Source organism: Erithacus rubecula (genome assembly GCF_903797595.1).
Source record: "Erithacus rubecula genome assembly, chromosome: 2".
Classification (NCBI taxonomy): Eukaryota; Metazoa; Chordata; class Aves; order Passeriformes; family Muscicapidae; genus Erithacus; species Erithacus rubecula.
The window spans coordinates 8014568-8035242 of record NC_136685.1 but is presented as its reverse complement, the minus strand read 5'-3'; positions in this window follow the sequence as shown (position 1 = coordinate 8035242).

The window sequence follows — 20675 nt, the reverse complement described above, 5'->3', positions numbered from 1 at the left end:
AGACACCCACCTTCCAAGTGAAAACCTAACCAATAGACCATATGGTTCTTCTGACTGCCTGAAACAGTACACCCCAATGAATTGTTCAGGAAAAAAAAAAAAATACTTTCACATATTCAGAATTCCCATCAAACTTGCAGAAAGATTTTCTAATGTTTTTCAATGATGTCTATAAATCAAGATGTCATCTAGACAAATGATGACACATGCAACCACCAAATGGTGAGAAGCTGTCATTCATTAATGCCATATAGACAGACGGTGCATTTGTCTGTACAGAAGAATGAGATTAGGAGTCATATATTCCTACAGCTCATTGTAATGATACCTTGTCCTGCAGTTCTTTCTTTTTTTTTAATTTTTTTTTTTTCAATTTCATTTTTAAATTCTATCCCCATCTAATAATGCTTTCAGTGCTACTGTAGCTTGTAACCATTTAAAGCCAAAGGTATGAAAAATGTTAAAACATTTAGATATAGCTAATGAGATCTGGTATGAAGCAGTGATTATTTCTGCCTTATTTCAAGGAGGCAACACTTCCATGATAAGGATGGTTTCCAGCTGTCACAGTGGCTTCCCCAGCTGTATTATCCTGAACCACAGGTTTGAATCGCAGCATAAACCACATATAAAAATCTATTTTTATCAGTTTCACAAAGCTTATTCTGCTGGAATATTCAATACTATATTAAAAGCAGACATCTGCAGAGACTTCATAAGCTAAAAGCTTTTCTTTTTTAGGTAAAATCCTAATTTCAACCTCACATCAGTGACACATTTTTTTACATCTGGCTCACAAACACTAAGGCAGATGAATGAGCTATCAGTATATTATTTAGTGCTGTGGGTTCCAACAGCCATAGAAACTGTTCTAAGCATCAGGATGTTGTTAGTCTCACTGGCCCATTGTCAGATTGCCTTGTAGAAAGCCAAAGATGCACTCAAACACCTCCTGTGGCATGTTAATTCAAAGAGGGAATTGAATGACTGAAGACATGTGTGCTCTGAATTTGTTTGAAACTGAAGAGAACTAATCACAATGTTTGGGTGAAGCAGCCATGGCAAGCACTCTGTCTGACTTAGAAATCATGAATCCTTCTTCTCATTAGCTGAATATGGAGCCAGAGACTGTCAGCTCATAAAGCACCATCTGAATCACTCATTTCCCCTGCAGTAGGTGGCCTGAGTACAGCTGCCTGCTTCCCTATCAGTAAAAATACTAATGCTGCAGGATAAATAAGACTATGAAATCTACAGACAGCATGAGAGGTGAGTTATTGCTGACTGTGAGGCAGTGCCATCTCTCCAATAACAGAATTATTAAGATAAGAATCCAGCCTCAAGGAGACGCTCTCCTATCCATAAACAAAATATATCTTCTATTTGTTTTTGACAAAAACACTGCATGTTTGTGCAAGACTGTCCCCTCCCAAGACATTTACATGGTGCTCCCTTACATGCTACCACTACAAGCTGATTTCCTTTTGCTGCTTGTGGCTAACCATGATTCTTTTTTGGATTTGGTGACATAGAAGTGGTAGAGCAAGGAAAAGAGGCAACAAATTTTTTTTTTTTCTTTTTTTTTTTTTTCTTTTTAAATCTTAGTATAATTTCTTCCTGTTTTGTGATGTGTCTGGACCAATATACACTGCCTTGGGTCTTCTCAAAATGAAACTTTAAGAAAAAAATTAGAGACAGATCTTGGGAAACATGAGTCAGTCTTTCCAGTCACAAATGTCCCTACCTTCTTCATTATGAACAGACCATCTTACTTCAGTGATTTTCTGCTCTCCCATGGCATCTTCACCTTGTTGTGACTATTGGCTCTGTTCAAGCAGAAGCAGCATAAAAGCCTTGTTAACAAAGAAGAGATTCAAGTTGCAAAATACTAAAGCTGTGAAAGGAGGATGACTGTTTTAAAACACTAGAGCCACGTGTCTGCTTCCCACACACTAGATCATGTGTGAGTTCCAACCTATCTGCTTTATAAATTATGAATGGAATGGGAATACTTTTTTTATTAACATATATTTTACCACAAGTGCTGATTAGAAGGACACATTTTCTATAATTCCTTTCCTTTTTAAATTGCAGTGCAAACAGCTTCTCAGAATCATTGCCCCAGGTTCAGAAAGTGATGATTAAAGAGGTGCTCTAAATTCCCCCTTGGGTTCATTGGGAACTGAAATTGGCAAGACATGTGAAGATGATAGTGAGATAAACCAGAAGAGTAATGGTTCAGGAAGGGAAATTACTAATTAGTGACCATTTTCAGTTTTTTGGTTCTTTTTTGTTGTTTTCTGGTGGGGTTTTGGTGGGTAGGAGTTCTTAAAATGTTTGGTGTTTTCTGTTTGCTGGTTTTAACACAAAGATAAACACTGAGATGTCTTTGCTGAGGATTATTTCAAGGGAATCCTTTTCTAAGTGTTCAAGTAATGCAACATTTCAGAGAAACAAATGCAAGAACAAATATATACAGTATTAATGAAACAGGATTAAGAATATAAATAGTATATAAAATATAAAGAAAATGTAAGACTATATATACAGACTGTGAAAAGAATCATGAACAGAGGAAGATGAATTAAAATAGTGATCAAGGACTAGAAACATAAAAGTTATACCAATTATTAGGCTGAGAGGGTGTTGACCCAGCTCAGGGGACTGAATCTACTATAGTCTGAAGGGTTGCTATTATCATAGCCATGAAAGCCTAAAGCAATTGAATTGTCAAAGCTGGTCAGTCTGATATGCCTCAAACTTTCTAAATTATGCTTCAAAATGTTTTTGTATTAATATAAGTTTTAAAGAAAAATCTTTATGAAATGTCAAATGTTGACTGAAACCATACAACTAGTTAAAAATAGATCTCTAATCAGAGGTGTAGTAGCTGTTGAAAAAAAAAAAAAAAAACATGAATAGCAGACTGAATTGATTTAACAAATATTCATTAGTTATGAGAAAATGCATTACTCAGTTCTAACAGTCCACATTTTGGGTCTGGGTATATGGTAGCCACAGAAGCAAAAAAGAAAACCAACCAAACTTCTGAAATATTAAGCTTTTTCAGGAATATGACTTATTTTTTTTTCTGAATTGTCAGCTTTATGATGAGCATATCCTTGAGTTTTCTTCATGTTCCAGGACAGTTTCCTTCCATCTTTCCTACATTTTCTTTTTTCTTTCTGAAAAAGGACTTGTTTCAAAGATCTGAGTCTGTTAAGGATGTTCCTGAGGTGATTCATACTCCCCTTTCTGACTCTCACTACAGTACTTCAGTCTTGTCATCCCAACTTACAGATATTTACACCACTTGAAAGCTTTGAGCTCCAAAAATAAAACAAAATATCTTCCATTTAAGTATCTGAATATACTGAATTTAGGTGCATGGTAAACACACATGAGCGATTCAGTTATCCAGTGTGAGCTTCCCTGCTCCATGTACAGCAGATACTTTAGCTCTGTGTTGGCAGAAAAGGCCAGGAGTGGAAACCCTGCAGCTACAGATTCACTGCTTCCAGGAGGCCAAGGAAGTCAGTCAATGACCACTGAGACGTGTTGGACAATTTTGAAATCAGATTTCTCTGCTTGCAACATAGTGCACCATTTAATTTCTATTCAAATTATATTATTTAATTTATAAAAGTTAGGTGGGAATGTTACTTCACTCAAAGAGCAGGGGAAAGAGGAGGTACTAGCAAAATTATATTTTCTCAAAATTTTCTTTTCTCTTCCACCAACAGCTGACCAGCAATGTTCACTCCATGAAGCTTTGGAAGGAAGTTCATGATGTTGATGAAATTCATGGCAATTTATAATCAGTTAGAGAATAACTCAAGATGTATAGGGAATAAATCTGTAATTAACTTTTGACTTTGAATTGCCATATTAATACTTTTTGTGTTACTGCACAGAAATATGTGTGAATTCTCCATTAAACTAATGGAGTAAAAATAGCAGTTGCAAGAAGGTCTGGGCTGATGGATAAACAGACTGTCTGCATACAATGCAGAGTAAATCTAATATTCCTGGTTACAAAAATCCTATAAACACATATTTAAGTCCACCCAACATTTCTTGGAAGCATCAGACATACTGCAGAGGGATTCAATTAATTAAAAGCAAATGCAGATGTCTGCACCTGAACTAGTCACCTTAGACTCCCTCTAAATTCAATAGAGAGAAATGAGAGTTTCTAGTGTGCAATTCATCTCATCCTAAAGTACATGTCTAAAATAGATCAAATGAATTGCACATAAAAGTGCCTATCCTCTTCAATGGCTATAAAGGAGTACCTAGAAACTAGCCCTGCTGTAGATGTCTACATCAGAGATATCTAGAGTGTGATTGATTTTATCTTACTTTGGACGTTTAAAGTTTATGTCCCTACACTCCCATTACAAGCAATAGAGATTAATCCAGCCAAACAAATGAAAGTGTCTGTTTTAGGAGAAGACAGCCCTCCCCTAAACTTTGGTGAAATGATTAGCAGCCCTGTGCAGAGCAGAGTTGGTGCTAGACAGAGGTATCTCCTTCCTCATCCTGCCCTGAGCAAAGCAGAACAGCTCAGTCTGCTGCAGACTGCTCCTGGGAGAATTATTCAGTTCCTGAAACAATCCATCTGCTGATCTCAACAGCCTCTACTGCAACACATTGGCTCTTATCACTGGATTTATTTTTCCTTACAGCCCTCAGGCTGGAATGGCAAAGCTTCATGCAAGTTAGCAGACACAGCATCAGTACAAGATGTGGACTTGAAACATGAATTGTCCATCTCTGAGCAAGAGACCCAATATAACACGAAATAAGCACTGACAAAATTCTTCCAAGTAGCTTCAACTCTGCAGTGAGACCTTTAACAGGAGCAGCAGGCAAAGTCTCCACATGCAATTCATTTTTTCTTCTAAAATTGTGTTGCAAATGCTTAATCTAGTGTCATATTAATGCATGAACCAAGAAATTGATTCTTTGGAAAAGTCAGACGCTTAATTTCAAAGTTTGAGATGCTAGAAAATAATCAGTTCTTAAATAAGTGCAGTGGATGTCAGCAAAACATATTTGCTTCCTTTTGACAGCATTTTATCTCCACTTCAATAGCTGATTTAACTTCAATCTGCTGTTATAAAATGTTTCAGCACTTTTTTGGTTTAAGGTATTGGAGTGTCAGTGCCTTGCAATTTATACAAATTTTCTGTAACAATTAAAATTCCAAGCAATTATAAGGTTTTACATTTTGTGAAGTTCCTTTAAAAAATGCAAGAGAAATGCATCACTACATGTGGTAGAGGCTTATATGGTAAGATTAATAAGGGTAAAGAAGAAACTGTTAGTCATAGAATTGGCAATAGTAGACCTTCTATTTTTATTGGTAAATGTTTGATATGTTTCATATATCAAAACGCTTCTAATCAAAGTTACTGTTCCACATATTTTCTGGGGAAAGCTGAGGAAAGAAAAATTTGATTAATTCATCTTCTTAATGTATGTGTTATTAGATGACAGTAAATTTGTTGCTAGAAAAAAAATAAATTCTATTTTAAAAATTGATTTACCATATTTATCCAGGTCAATCTATAAATTGACAATCAATATTATCTTAAATTGTGTGGTGGATTGACCCTGGTTGGATGCCAGGTATACTCTCTCTATCTCCTTCCATAAAAATGACAGAGAGAAAATAGCATGAAAATCTTGTGATTGAGATAAAGGCATGGAGTGACCACCATGAGGAAAACAGACTCATCTTAGAGAAGCCAGCTTAGTGTACAGCCATTCAAACCAGAGCAGGATAATGGAGAAGTCAAAACAAATCTTAGAAATATCTTCTGCCTCCCTTCTTCCTGGGCTCAATTTTACTCCTGAATTTCTCTCTCCTCCACCCATCAGGGATGAGGGGTGGGAAATGGGGGCTGTGCTTGATTCATCACACCTTATCTTTGCTGCTCTTTCCTCCTCATGGGGAGAACTCCTGCCAGTCTTCTGCTTCAGCATAGGTCATGACCTGTCCCTAGGTCAGGTGCCCAATTTTTCTGATAACTACAAGTGAACATGTCACAGTTCAGTAAATATCATCTATCTTGAAACTGACTGTAAACAAGGGGGGGGGGGGGGAATTCTTCTGAGCTCTTTCCTTACCTTTTTCTTTTTTTCCTGGATAGGAAAACTGTTGACTGAAAACTCAAGGAAGAAAGAGGTATTTTTCTATGTGAAGCTCCTGTTTGTCCTTCTTTCCTTGTTCTTTAAATTTAAAAATTTGGATGAAAACCAGCATTAATCTAGGTTATTTATAACTGTCTTACATTTTCCTATTTGAAACCAAAGTATGAAAACACTTCTGTCAACATTTCTTGAAAAAGTTGAGAGCTGCATAAGATGTCCACATTTTACCTTGATTTCATCTTGTAGTTCAGCGATACATGAAACTCATTATTTTCATGTTAACACTTATGTGATACATCAATATTGTGCCTATATAGAAGTGCCAGGAGTCATTTACCATGATCTGATTTGCAGAAGTCTTAAAGCACAATTTTGGAATTCACTGTGGGTAGCAAGTTGTGCTGGGTTTGTGTACCAAGGTTTTGGCTGCAGGGGTGGCGTTGGTGAGAAGCTGATGGAAGATTCTCCCTGTCAGACAGAACCAATGTCACCCAGCTCTAAGGGAAACCCACCACTGGACAAAGCCAAGGCCATGAATAGACAAGGCAAATGACTCAGAAAATTATTGTAAAAGCCTGAAAAGAAGCTTAGTTGGACATAAACTTAGGAAAGAAAATCGCACCATAAAACTCAAATGCACTCACAAGTGAAATCACTCAAGCTCTTACATTTACTTGCAACTTATTTGTACTTTCTCACAAAAATTCAGTTTAATTAGATGAGCCAGTTTATATACAAAATTGAAATTTTCCTCTGTTTCATGACAATGGAATGCATTAAAAATCATCAGAGTCAAAAGAGCAATACATACTTTGAGCATTTGAAGATATACTACTTTTGTACTGTCTTTGCCTTTTAACTAAAATTCGATCTTTGAGACAACTCCAATAGGGGGTCAGAGCATGATTAAAACAATTTGACATTCTGTTGAAATTTTTATACATATTTCACAGTTAGTGTCTTCATGGACTAGCAAATGGAACAGGAGTAGTATTGATAAGATACAGCTGATCTCTGCCCAGCTGTATTCACAAGGCATAAAATAGCATTTCTCTATTAATATGGCAAAAACCCACAAGAGGAATCTCAAATCCAAAAATCTAGATCACAATGAAAGAGATGGATCACTATCAGAAGAATACATGAACAGGAAACTTTCTTGCTCATCTAAGAGAATGGTATATGTAGAAAAAACTTAAGAGATCAGCCCATTTTTTCTTTAAGAAGTACATATATCAATAAGTTTCATTTTCTGGAGAACTCAATTGCATGAAAGCACTTATTATAAAAACAACCACCCATAGTTAAAGAAATAATGAAGATTAAAATATAAGTTATATATACTTTCCTCTTGTTTTGCTAAATGAAATTAGGAATGATAAAGCACTTATAATTTTAAAATAATACAGAGATGAATGAACCATGATTTTTCTCTTTCTTAACATGTTTTTAAGTTCTATGTGAGATCTCTTACAGTCAACTTTTCCAAGAGGATAAAAATAAATGAAGTTTGAAGATTCATAAGGTTAACCCAAATACTCTCTATGGACAACATGCCTTCCTACTCTGCACTTTGCATGAAGATGTACAAACAAAGGAAAGATGCATCTCCTTAAGGATTAAGCCTTCTTATTTGAATCTTATAACACAGTAATTTTATTTTCATTTGTACATTGATGTGTACATTCACATTCCTGATCAACAGCTACTTGTAATACTATTATTCAACAAGATTTCTACATTTGAGGAGACAAATTTAAAGTTTTATTCCTTGCAACCTCAAAGAGGTTAAAGACATATTCCCTCTTTAACATTAAGGAACATTGATTACTGTGTTGGTATGGTAAATCTTTTCTATCTTTAACACAAACCTTTGATGGGGAAAGCATTGATCACAGAGTCAACCCAGAAAACCCACAAATAACCAGCTGAAATTACTGACCAAAATCTCCTTGCCTGCACTGGCTACAGGACCTTTATCAGAGGCCACCCTACCATATTTTATTCAATATGAGTTTCAAATATATGCTTTAATGTGAGTGCAAAAATGTAATGACTCTTAACAGGGTGTTGAGGCATGCAGAGAGCTTTGGGTGCTGCAGTGGGAGCTGCAGGTTGAGCTCTGGGTGGCAGAGCCCAGAGCAAGAGGCTGGGCACTGCCAACCCTTGGCACAACAAAGGGCAGAGGAGAGGTGGTGGCCAGGAGACTGGACAAGCAAAGACACAGCAGAAACCAAGGACTCAGGAGGAAGAGCAAGAGCTTTGTGCACTTAGACTGTGATGGTATAAAAATCCAGGAATTCTATTGTTTGGGTCTCTCCTGGGAAGTAGCTTGATCTTCCATGTTGCTAGGCTGTGAATAAGTGACTTTATGGAATGAGACAACTGAGACTCTGCTGTGGGAAACATAGGGTCAAACTGGCAAGAAAAGACTGTCTGACTACATTAGAGGGAGTGTGTAGGGAATCAAACAAGGCATTCATTGACCCACTGGAGCTCCTCAGTGCAAGAGGGCTTTGGTCCCAGCAGCTGAAGTCTCTGGCTGTGGCAGTGTGACTGCCAGAGTAGTTCCTGAATGCTCAGATGGGGAAGTTCCTTACCAAAGGCATTGTGACCATGTGCTATAAAACATATATTTCTATTCTCTCCCCCTATAGGAATGAATCAGGAAACAGATTCCAGTGTTGTGACCTGGGTGGAAGGTGACAGCAACTGAGGAGCTGTTGCAGGAGAAGACCTTTACATGTCATCTCATAACAGAGCTGCCCTTGAGACATGCAACCTTAAAGACATTGTAGGAAGAACCACATAGCCAAAACATTTCATAGAATCATTGTCTAGTCCATCTCTTGACCCTGCACAGGGCAGTCCCAATAACCACACCATGTGCCTGAGAATATTGTCTATATATTTTCTGAGTTCTGTCAGGCTTGATGCCATGACCACTTCCCTGGGGAAGTGCTGGGTTGGGCTGTTCTGTGCCTAGCTTCCTCTGGGTTAAAAGCTTTGCTCTGAGCAGTGTCAGTGACATGGCAGGCAGAGCCCTTGAGGGGTGAGAAGACATATCCTGAAACTCCCTGAAGCAAATCCACGAGCAGAAGCTCAAGGGCACAGACTAAGCTCAAGGAGAGCTCAACCACCAGTGCTCTTTATACCCCAGGGGATGATAACAAGACAATACCTGTCTGTCCATGTGACATTGCAAAGGACAGCTCCTCCCTTAAAAAAAGTAGCAGTGCTGTCTTGATAAGGTGTCTTTTTGGTCAAGAGGAGAAGGCAATCAAAACTGAAAGCTGTACACCTATTTTTATGCTTTAATTTCTCTGAGAAAAAAGTAAATGTTTTGTGAAGCTGTGCCTCAAAAGAAGACCTTTAATCTGCAAAATGTTTCTGTGGTTTTCAAAGTCTTTCTTATGGTTTTCGTAGTTTTTACATACTAATTTTGCAGTATTAAATTAATTTTGTCATACAATGGAAAGATGAAATGAGAATTGATTTTGTCGTGCAGAAAGAGCCATTGAAAACTCTTACAGTCTAAATGTTATTCTCCTTTCAGCATTAAGAACTATACAAAGCATATTGCTTTAGTAATTTAAGAAAACTCTTGTCATTTTGACCTAGACCTTAAAATAATAATGATTAATTATTATTAATAATGATGATATTAATATCATTATCTTCAGGTTACAGAGAAAAAGGCAAATATGTTTAGCATTCAGAAGCTAGTCCCAGTTTTGCAAGCTTTTATTTCAGAGGAGCTACATTTCCTGCTTAACTGCAGAGTGGGACAAGTCATATGTTACTAAGAACAAAACCTAAATATACATAGAGCTTCATTACCCATCCTCAGCTATCAAATTCTCATCCCTGAGGAATACTGAAGTAGCAGCAAGCATTGAGACTTTTTTCTGGATGACTTTCATTATGAAAACACATACCTGAGAATGCTCCATAGGCAAGCAACTGATCTCAAATGCCTTAAAATCAAATCTCTGGTTCTTTATCCTTGGAACTGAGCAACTGATTTTTTTTTTTTTTTCCCGCTCTGAATCCTGACTTGATTTTTCTCTGACTACTCAATGCAGTTCTACTAATTTCTACTAGTGAATTTCCCCAGATACACTAATGGGGTGTTGCAAACACTGATAATCTCTGAATTAGTTCTAGTTAAGCTTTGGGAATGAGTATTTTAATGTATCCCAGCTTTTTCCTTATAATCTTCCCTATTCTGATGCTGACTGGAAAACAAATTTTTGTTGAAACCATTAGTCTTTCCTTGAAAGTAGTCAAAATCAAATGAAGATGAAGGGAAGGGAAGGGAAGGGAAGGGAAGGGAAGGGAAGGGAAGGGAAGGGAAGGGAAGGGAAGGGAAGGGAAGGGAAGGGAAGGGAAGGGAAGGGAAGGGAAGGGAAGGGAGGGAGGGAAGGGAGGGGAGGGGAGGGAGGGGAGGGGAGGGGAGGGGAGGGAAGGGGAGGGGAGGGGAGGGGAGGGGAGGGGAGGGGAGGGGAGGGGAGGGGGAGGGGAGGGGAGGGGAGGGGAGGGGAGGGGAGGGGAGGGGAGGGGAGGGGGGGAGGGGAGGGGAAGGGGAGGGGAGGAGGGAGGGAGGGGAAGGGGGGGGGAGGGATGGGGGGGGGACGAGGGAGGGTGAGGGGAAGGGGGGGGAAGGGGAGGGAAGGGAAAGGGAAGGAAGGGAAGGGAAGGGAAGGGAAGGGAAGGGAAGGGAAGGGAAGGGAAGGGAAGGGAAGGGGAGGGAAGGGAAGGGAAGGGAAGGGAAGGGAAGGGAAGGGAAGGGAAGGGAAGGGAAGGGAAAGGGAAGGGAAGGGAAGGGAAGGGAAGGGAAGGAAGGGAAGGGAAGGGAAGGGAAGGGAAGGGAAGGGAAGGGAAGGGGGAAGGGAAGGGAAGGGAAGGGAGGAAGGGAAGGGAAGGGAAGGGGGAAGGGAAGGGAAGGAAGGGAAGGGAAGGGAAGGGAAGGGAGAGAAGGGAAGGGAAGGGAAGGGAAGGGAGGGAAGGGAAGGGAAGGGAAGGGAAGGGAAGGGAAGGAAGGGAAGGGAAGGGAAGGGAAGGGAAGGGAAATATGTTGTCTGAATTTCAGTATCCTAACACATTAAGCGAATTTCCTGGACATATAATATTTTCCATCTCAATCTGCAGTACACTATCTTAATTATTCTACATTTGAATCATACTTAGTGATGCTGTATGCTTAGAGATGAAGACCATTTTTTCATAATTTGCATATAATGTTTTAAAACATGTATTTGATCATTAAGTGGGTCATCATTGTGGTTATTTATGTGGATTATCATAATACTCAGTAGTGCTGTTCTGGACCATCTGTTTAATAAGGTATTTCCATCAAAACTTTAAAAAAAGATGCAGAAAAAGGGAGTGCACAAACAAACCATGATGCAATAAAGGGTAATACATTGGCAATTTAAGCATTCCCTCTGGGTTTGGTACTCATCATGGAGAAGGGGAGCTTTAAGAAAGTTGCAGGGAAAACTGCTGTGTATCTGCAGATGTTTTACTTTTGATTCTTTATTTCCCTGCAGTGTCCTGACACTTGGTAAAAATAATCTTCTAGTACTTTCAAGAAACGTCACAGTTCATTGAGTGTATCCCTCATCATTATATGTGTTTTAAAGATGCATAAATTAAAGGAATTTGTTGAATTTCTATGTACAGACTGGTTTTAAATCCCTTTCTTTCAGTTTCATATTTTTGAATGCTCTTGGAGGTATTCACAGGAATGATATGATTATGAAAAGCAAAAAGGAGACTGAGTTATGTTTTCTGACTCTTATTTGACATTAAATCAAATATTGATATGCTCCAATGAAAATGTTTTTTTATCTTTTCCTCAAGTTTCATTTCTATAAAATATATAATTAAGGACATTACTCTGCCACCAGCTGAATATTGTAAAAGTTTCAAAACTAGACTCTCAGCAGTTTTTATGTTTCTAGTGGTTGATTGGTCACAATGTAAAAACTTGGTCTTCTACAATCTGGGTCAATTCACACCAAGATGAAGATACTTGCACCATTGTCATTTATCAGTTGAGAAAGAAATGCATCACATAAAATGTGGTTTTTCCTAGAGGAAAACAGGTGTAAATCAGTTAAAATGTTTGTCTGGAAACTGGCAGTTTATCACCTAGGTGATGATCCCTTTATATTTTTACTTTGTAGTGTGAAATATAAAACAATTTCATATGACAGGATGACAAAATACCATTTTTTTCCCCTGCTGAAATCCTTAACCTTGCAGAGATTATGATTCAGACGTATTTTACATTTGAGATGAGCATCAAGAAATCCCAAATCTCAGCAGCAAGACATTAAATAGCTGCGTGCATTTGGCAGTGGCAGTTTGCCACCAAGTCACACTGTGGAGGATTCTCCCTGTGCAAAGGAAAAAGCAGCAAAACAGTTTGGAGATGTGGAACAGCTTGCACCCTGTGAAGGGGCACTTATCACACAAACAGTGTGATTTTCCAGCCCAATCTGTTAATTGTGCTCCTGCAGCTTTCCAGGAGGCTTTGCTGACATGCTGCTTGGATGCACAAAGGTGCTGCTGATCTCAACAGTGTCTGTGCTATCCCCACGCTCTCCAAGGGAAGATTGGATCAGATGCACAAACTGGGACAAAGAGATACAGTTCTGCTGACTTCAGAGTGCTTTGGAGCTGAGGATCTGAGCTAGGCTGTAAAATACATCAATTTCTTTGTAAATATTTTTTTTTTTTTTTCAGTTGTTTCTCATTTTAAGCTAAGAGGTTTTTCCCCAGGATATGCTGTGTTTGGTCTTTTTTTTTTTAGGCATGCTGTTCAATTCCAGCAACATTTTCAAAATCAGTAATAACTACAGAATAATCTATTTTATACTTTCAGAACAGAAAACCAGTTAATGATTTCCAGTTATTCTCCACTGTCTGGCATATCTTTGGCAATCAGTGAGCAGATTGAGACAGAGAGTATGAATCCAAATTCCACCTTGTCATTGGGTGTGGACTTTGATAAATCTGTTCTGTTTCAAGCCTCTGAATGGTAGTTTTCCTGCTAAAATTTAAGGGCTGGCTTTAGACCAGCTACATTTCATTACCTGTCAGGATATTCTAAATTATTTTTCTTTGCAAGTAAAAAGTTTATCTGACTAGAATTGATTATTTCCTTTGGCCAACAGGCATATCCAGCTGGGTCTATACATTGGCTTTTATGACAATGATAGCACATTAGCATTGTGGCCTTCAACTTACATTTTGCTCTCACAATTCCCTTAATTAAAATTAATGGTACCTGCAAGAAAGATAAAGAACATCAGAATAATTTTGGAAGGAAGAAACATGCATTAATTCATCTCTTCATGGAGGACATTATTTGGCAAACTAGCATCTGTCTCTCCATGAGCCAATATTTATTCAATTTTATGTTCTGATTAATTTAGCAGTATTTAGAGCTCAGTGATTTTTAATTTGATGTTTTAAGACTGAGAAGTTTGATTTGCAAAACAGAACCATAAGGTTCAGTCCAGATTTTGTCTTAAAACTTAGTAAAATTGGTACAAGGATTCTATGAAGCAGTTTCTCAGAAATACAAGCTAACAGATTTATCTGTAACTCATTTAGGTAATGGGAGGACAAGTCAGCATTCTGTCATTAGTTGTGGTCAGGGTTGAATGACTCAGATCAGCAGAGCACATTAGCAATGCTATTTAAGACATATACTTCAGAGATTGCATTTTTTAAAACCTCAAATCAGCTCACAAGGTGGGATTTATTCCACTCCCACTCAGAGAGTAAAAATTAGTGTCCAATATAAATGTGCATCAAAAAAAATTCATGCAATAAAGGGAAAAGTAATTTCAGAAATCCAGTTTAGAATACAAGGATTCATGTCCCAAAGTCACATATTTTCTTTCACTGGTTAGTGAGGGATCCAGGCAAAGTAGCCAACATGTGCAAGACTTGAATTAGGCAAAAGTTAGGGGATGTGAATCCAGCTTGTGAGTTCCTGTAATGGCAGTATTTATACAGCTAAAAAAGAAAATAACCAAAAAAATAAAGAATGAAACCTTGCAGAAAGTTTGTCAATTTGCCTGGAATGGTGGGACAACGGAAGCAATTATCAGAGGACTGGACATAAATACCAAGGGGAATTAAATGAAAGTAGCAGATCCTGTCACTTTCCCTTTTCATTCCCCAATAATTCTGAGAGTCCTGTGTATTAAAAATAAAAATAAGCATTGCAGGAAAAGCAGAAATTTCCTTCCTGAACAAATTTAATGATTCTAGCTAAAGGACTAAGGGACACATGAGTATAGATATGTCAGAGAATGCATCACTGTGTTCCAATATTAGACTGGAAACAGACTGGACAGCAAATTTCTGCTGTTTTTATAAACAACTGAGCATAAAACTTATATGTGATTGGGTCAATGTGGAATAATCCAAAATGATATGAAGAGCAAAAACATACAAATGAACATTAAAAAATCTAGCTTCATTTTATTTTCATGAAGTGCAAAAAGATCTCTGTTATCTCTCTTAAAGCTCATGTCAATTCTAGTTTAGCAAAACTGTAAGGGAAAATGCTAATCCCATTCACAAAGTACAAGTGTAATGCAAACTGCGCTTTTCTGCACTGTAACTCCTAGACACAGCTGAGAAGACAGCTGAATTCCACCAATTCCATCACCAAAGGAAGGAAAGCTGAAATTAGAAATGATTACTAGCAAAATATCGGCAACATTTTTCTAATGATGAGCTGAGTAAGAACAAGAGGCAAAATATATAATATGTCTGAAACTGCTCTTCTTTTCAGAACCATAGCATCATGATGAAAGCAAAAAGTAGGTGAGGTTCACAGAGAGCTAGGTTGGTCAGTAGTAGGTAAAATACTGAATGTGGGATCCCACTGATAATTTGATTATGTTCCATTATAATAAATACATTTTGGGTTGGGAATCAGGGCTGTTATGAAGAACATCACTGAAAGGTAATGTAGCTAAGATGTGATAATGGCTTTGTTCAGTAAGCTGGTTTTGGAGTAGCTACCATTACAAGTCTTTTTACTATGTATCATAATTTTGTGAAAAAAAAAATTAATCTATTTCTGATGAATAGCACTTGTGCTATTTATTTCTCTGAGACTTGCATAATAGATGAAGACTCAGTTATAGTAATAACATCATTTATATTTTTACACAAAAATGCTCCACATAGGAAGGGGAATTGTCTCAAATGGTAGAGAGCTCACTTAGCAGGATACTTCACAGAGTTCCAGGGATGTTTGGCTCACTCTCAGGCATGTGGAGTTCTTGGGGATGGTCCTGTGCAGGACCAAGAGTTGGACACAATGGTCCTTGTGTCTCTCTTCCAAATCAGGACATTCAATGATTCTATGACTCACATAAAAACGGTGCAATATTGGCAGCATTGAAGGTGCTGTAGATATCCATTTGGGTTTTTTTATCTCTCATTAATTTCTATTATCAAGTACTAGTTACAACTCTTTCAAAAAGTCTAAATAAATGTAAGGTATAATAAAAAAAAGTGTGCATGAATATAAGCACTTTATTTCTGTAGAAGGAAAATGTTGCATGTTCTATGATTACTCCAACAGAGAACTCAATTCCATTTGATCAAAGACCAGCATTATTAAATGCCTCCAAGGTCCACCAGCAACAGTCCTTTCCAAACTGAAGTATAATTTTCAGGAAACCCCATGGCAGGTGATGCTCTTAACATATCATTGTCTTCCAGGTGAGATTTTCATAAGGGAATGTAACAGAAATTTCAGGGCACATATTTCTGAAAAGCACATAAATATTTATCTGAAACATACTTCTTTCAGCTCCTACAGAACTCTTACAAATTCACTTGCAGGATGCCAGCTCAAACATGAGTGGCTGGTGCTGATCTGTGTAAATAGTGCCTGAACTCAGTGGTGAAGCAATATATTTGTCAATAATGTGAGATGCAAGCAAGAACTTTGCAAAAGCCCAGTGTAAAGATAACACCCAGGACTCTGTCAGAGAGTGAAATGGTGAGAAGTGTTGGTTGATTATAAAGGTATAGAACATTTTCCAGGTGACTTCTTTCAGAAAGTGAAGAAAAAAAAAAGAAGTTTCAGAGAGTAAGTCTGCACCTCACATATGGTATGACATGAACAAACAGCTTAGATGGTTCAGGTTGTGTGAAACTGAATGATAAGTACCTGCCTCACTTCTGGAAAAGGATGTCAGTTTGCTAAAATCTTTTGCTCTTTCTCATTAACTAAATATAAGTATATAGTTTGTTTGCTTGGCTACCTTTGCCCTCTTTCCCAAAAAGTCTAAAATAAGAATCTCTTGTAATTAATTCATTTGAAAAATCAAAATGATCAAGTCACTTACTACCTAGATACTTTTTCATGTATTTAAATATCCTATCTGGAGAATCCAAATTCCAAACTTCTTGCCACCATTTCAGGTGTTTCGTGGTTCTCTGAATACCAAGAATAAAGAGTTTGTTTCATGAGGACATCCTTCAAAGAGAGTTTGGCCAAAATGCCATTGTGACATGCTGCAACAGTGAGAAGTGATTCATCTTTTTCTCTGTTTCCTAGCCAAGCAAGGTATCCATTCATTATGTTCCCCAAGCAGGACATTCTTTCATAGCATAAGCTTTTAAAGTCCTCTTTATCTTCATTAAACTGTCACACCAGCTGACAAAGTTTTGTCACTGAACTCCAGCAGTACCAGAACTAAATGAGTCCCCATGACCTTCTCTGGTGTAAACAGCATTTTTACAGTACCTGAAACATAGTAGGTGGTGTCTCAGCTGGCTACTCAAGATCATCAGCTTGTAGCCGGCTATGTATAATTTTCACACTCTTAAACTGGCAGGGAAATCAGATGCAATTTTGATGAAGGCTGGGTTTCCACACTGGTTATTTCCTTGCATTCTTAGATTTAACACAGAAGATGCATGCTGAAATCCACATTATATCCAGCTTGTGCAGCTTTGCACTTAAAAGTCTTCTTGGGCTTGACTAGTAGCATGCAGGACCATGTGGTTGCAACTCAGTCTGTGGCTGTTTCTGGGTTGAACAGATCCAAATACGTGGTTGGGAAGCAAACCTCAAATTAAAAGAAAAAAGACCACCAGAGTAACATAATGGATAAAAGAAATTCTCTGTGCAGAGATGTGTATGTGCCAGCATGTGCTACAGCTACACCAAACCACCTGAGGATTATCATTTCACAGTTAAAGATAGCCCAGGTCCCACTTCAGAAGATGCAGAATCACTTCTTGCCCTACTCACTTAAGAACACTCAGAGAGTGAGATTCAAACCTGCCCTGATCCTACAGGTATTCTTAATGATCTCTAATTTATAGGTGAGACAATCTGCAACCACAATTACTTTCTCAAACCAATACTTTAAAATTTCAGCACTACTTATGTGAAAGACTATTCCATTCATTGGTTAAAAGCAGTCAGTTTGTCCTTCAAATGCTGCAGAGCAAGTCTGAAAGGTATTCTTTCAGGAATACTAGGATTTCTTTGTAAAAGTTGATTAGATTTGACTGGTAGAATTGCTACAGACTGTGGAGAAACCAGTGGGGAAAAAAACCACACTTCTTATTGGCACTGTAGTCTATCTACTGAGGTCTTTTGCCAATATTTAAAGGTATGGTGACATTCAAACACGACAAACTGTACTGATTGTACCATGAGTTATATTGCAACTCCAATGCTTTTGTTGCTATCATTTTTCAACATGAAGCAGATTCCCTGCAAAACAAATAATGAAATTTGAATAGCTGAGATTTAATCATCCTTTCAGTCTTTCATGTTTAAATAATCTTTCCATATGTGCTATAAATCCAGCCCTTTTCCCTTGTTTATAAAATATATATTCAATCCAATAAGAAATATTAAATTAAAGCAAAATAAATTATCTCTACAGTGATCTTTAATCTGAACATCTGACATATAAAGGATAGAAAGGTCTGGAAAAGTACTAACTAGAATTATTTAAGATTTATTTTAGACCATCACACAAGTTATTGACAATTTTTTCAAGATAGATGCTAAAATTTGCTATTGTTATTGTAGTAAATGCTAGTACTTTTTGTTTACCATTGAGAAGAAGCATTTTGACATCACCTTTCTGCTTCTTTCCGAACACAATGGGTCCTATTTGAATATTTATAAATCAACGGTAGATATTTCATAGCAAAGAAATTGAGAGAGTGAGCACCTGGTAAAATAGAAGGGCTGGGAAAAGGTTTTAGTGCATAATGGAAGAAAAGAAAAAAAATTAGGAAAAGGAGAAAAGGGAAAAAAATTAGCTTATTATACTGACAATAGTAGCAGAAGTATTCAGAGTGACATACATACAAAAACATTTCCAGTTCTGGATGCCAACATACTCATTTACTGCAGTGTAGTCAGGGAATTACATGTGTTGTGTGATAAACAGAACTGGAATGATTATCACATATTGTAGGTAAGGGTTCTCCTATGTGTACTTTTGCCTTTTGTGAAAAAACACAGTGCTGCATGGTCTGAGGTTCAAGACCCCCTGATGCACCCTAAAACTCCTTATCTTACTCTCATTATCTTCTGACTAAGTCTGCCAACCATTTTCTCCAAGTCATCCCATCTGCCCAAAATCTACCACTGATCACCAGTTTAGCTTTCTCAATTTAGGGGAAAAATAGAATTATTTTTCATTGCCTTCTGCCCAAGCCTCTGGCAGTCACATCAACAGTCCCATCTGTTCTTTTTTTCAGCTTAATCCCACCCAGATTTCTGATTCTAGGATTTGCAATTTAAAGGGAGGATATGTGATATGCATAATCAATGGATTTACTCCATACAAAATGCTAGCACAGTAGCTCACCTTCTTTCTCTTTTTCTCATACATACACACACATGCATGTGCACACGTTAAAGTTTTCATTTTAAACCCACTTTTCTTAAATGAAAGAACACTTAAACACTGAAATATGTTCAGCCAATCACACCTTTGGCTTGATTAAGTATTGCTATCATGATGAATTTGGTTAAGAGCAGGGATGTCAGAAATGTTTAATCACCAGACCTGACAGCACATGCTGTAGATTTTCAGAGCTGGGCTGGAGGCAGAAAAATAAAATGTCTGTACATATGTCTTAAAATTGTCATCTCGAATCACATCTCATTGTTCTAATGTTAAGAAGCACACACAGTTGCTCCATCACTGGGGAAGTGGAGTTTGCATCAAAGCTGTATTTTGCTGCTTTCTCTCACAAATGAGAACTTAAATGACAAAGAAGTAATTGAAAAAAAAATCATACCTGAGTTGCCTTAAAATTCTGTAGGCTTTTGTGGGACCACAGCAGAGTTTAGTATCTACAGGAAACAGAATCTGGAAGTGTTTCAAACTACATTGATTAAGCAGACTCCTGAAAATCTAATTTATTTGCTTTTTCAAACCAAAGAGAGAAAAAACAATAAATAATATGGCACATGAAATACATATTGCCCGAGTCTTTGGGTCAAAATTTAGGCATGGTGATTATATCACTATCAGCATCTAGAGCAGTGTGAGATATCAGGCTGACAATAACTCAGAAGTCTGATAAAGGTTTCAGTTTAGGTATATTAGGTCTTTATGCTCTTCCTTGGGCTCACCAGACACCAATACTTCATAATACAGCTCTTCAGGAAGAGACAATTTCTGTTCACACCCACTGGGGTGTATACCACATAAACAGCTAGTTTGACAGTATTACTCCTTACAAACTGCTTGCTGCTGAGTTCTATGGGAGTCTGCATGAAAATGCCAAGGCATATTTCTTTTTTAATACCTTGTATATTTTAAATAAGTGGCTTAAAAATTGAGAAAAAAAATAGGGAGAGTGTCGCTTCTTATATGGACACACTACAAATGTATGTTTGGAAAAAAAATTCTCACATCATTATGTCTTCTTAGTTTACTTCTGCATACATGGAATAAGAAATGTATGTAGAATCAGAGAATCATTGAATAGTCTGGGTTGGAAGGGACCTTCTAGATATGCATAATAAACACCCTCATAAGTGGTATCTCTAAATTCAGCCAGTGATGTGAGATACAGAATAATCTGTAGATGTGCTGGCAATCCTCAATGCTTTCCCAAAATTTTACTCATGTGGCTGGAAGAAAGTTATATCCCTACAAGATATGCTTGGAAAGCAGAAAATTGAATTACTACCTGTTGAATCAGATGCTTTTTCCTATTATGTATGAGGGATTTTCCTTTTCAGCACATTCTGTAATTTTTTAGATAAGACTTTTTTGAGTGTGGAATACACTACTGCTGGTGCATTTCTACCCTTTGACATTCTTCTAGCTCATGCAAAAGCTGAGGACCAACACAGTTTCCCATTACAGACAAACCCTGGACCACAGATAACATGTGGACATGTGACAAATCCCATTCCTGGAGATGCACTGGCTACACCTCTTGAAAGCCAAGACTGCTCTTGAGAGTGAATTCTCTTT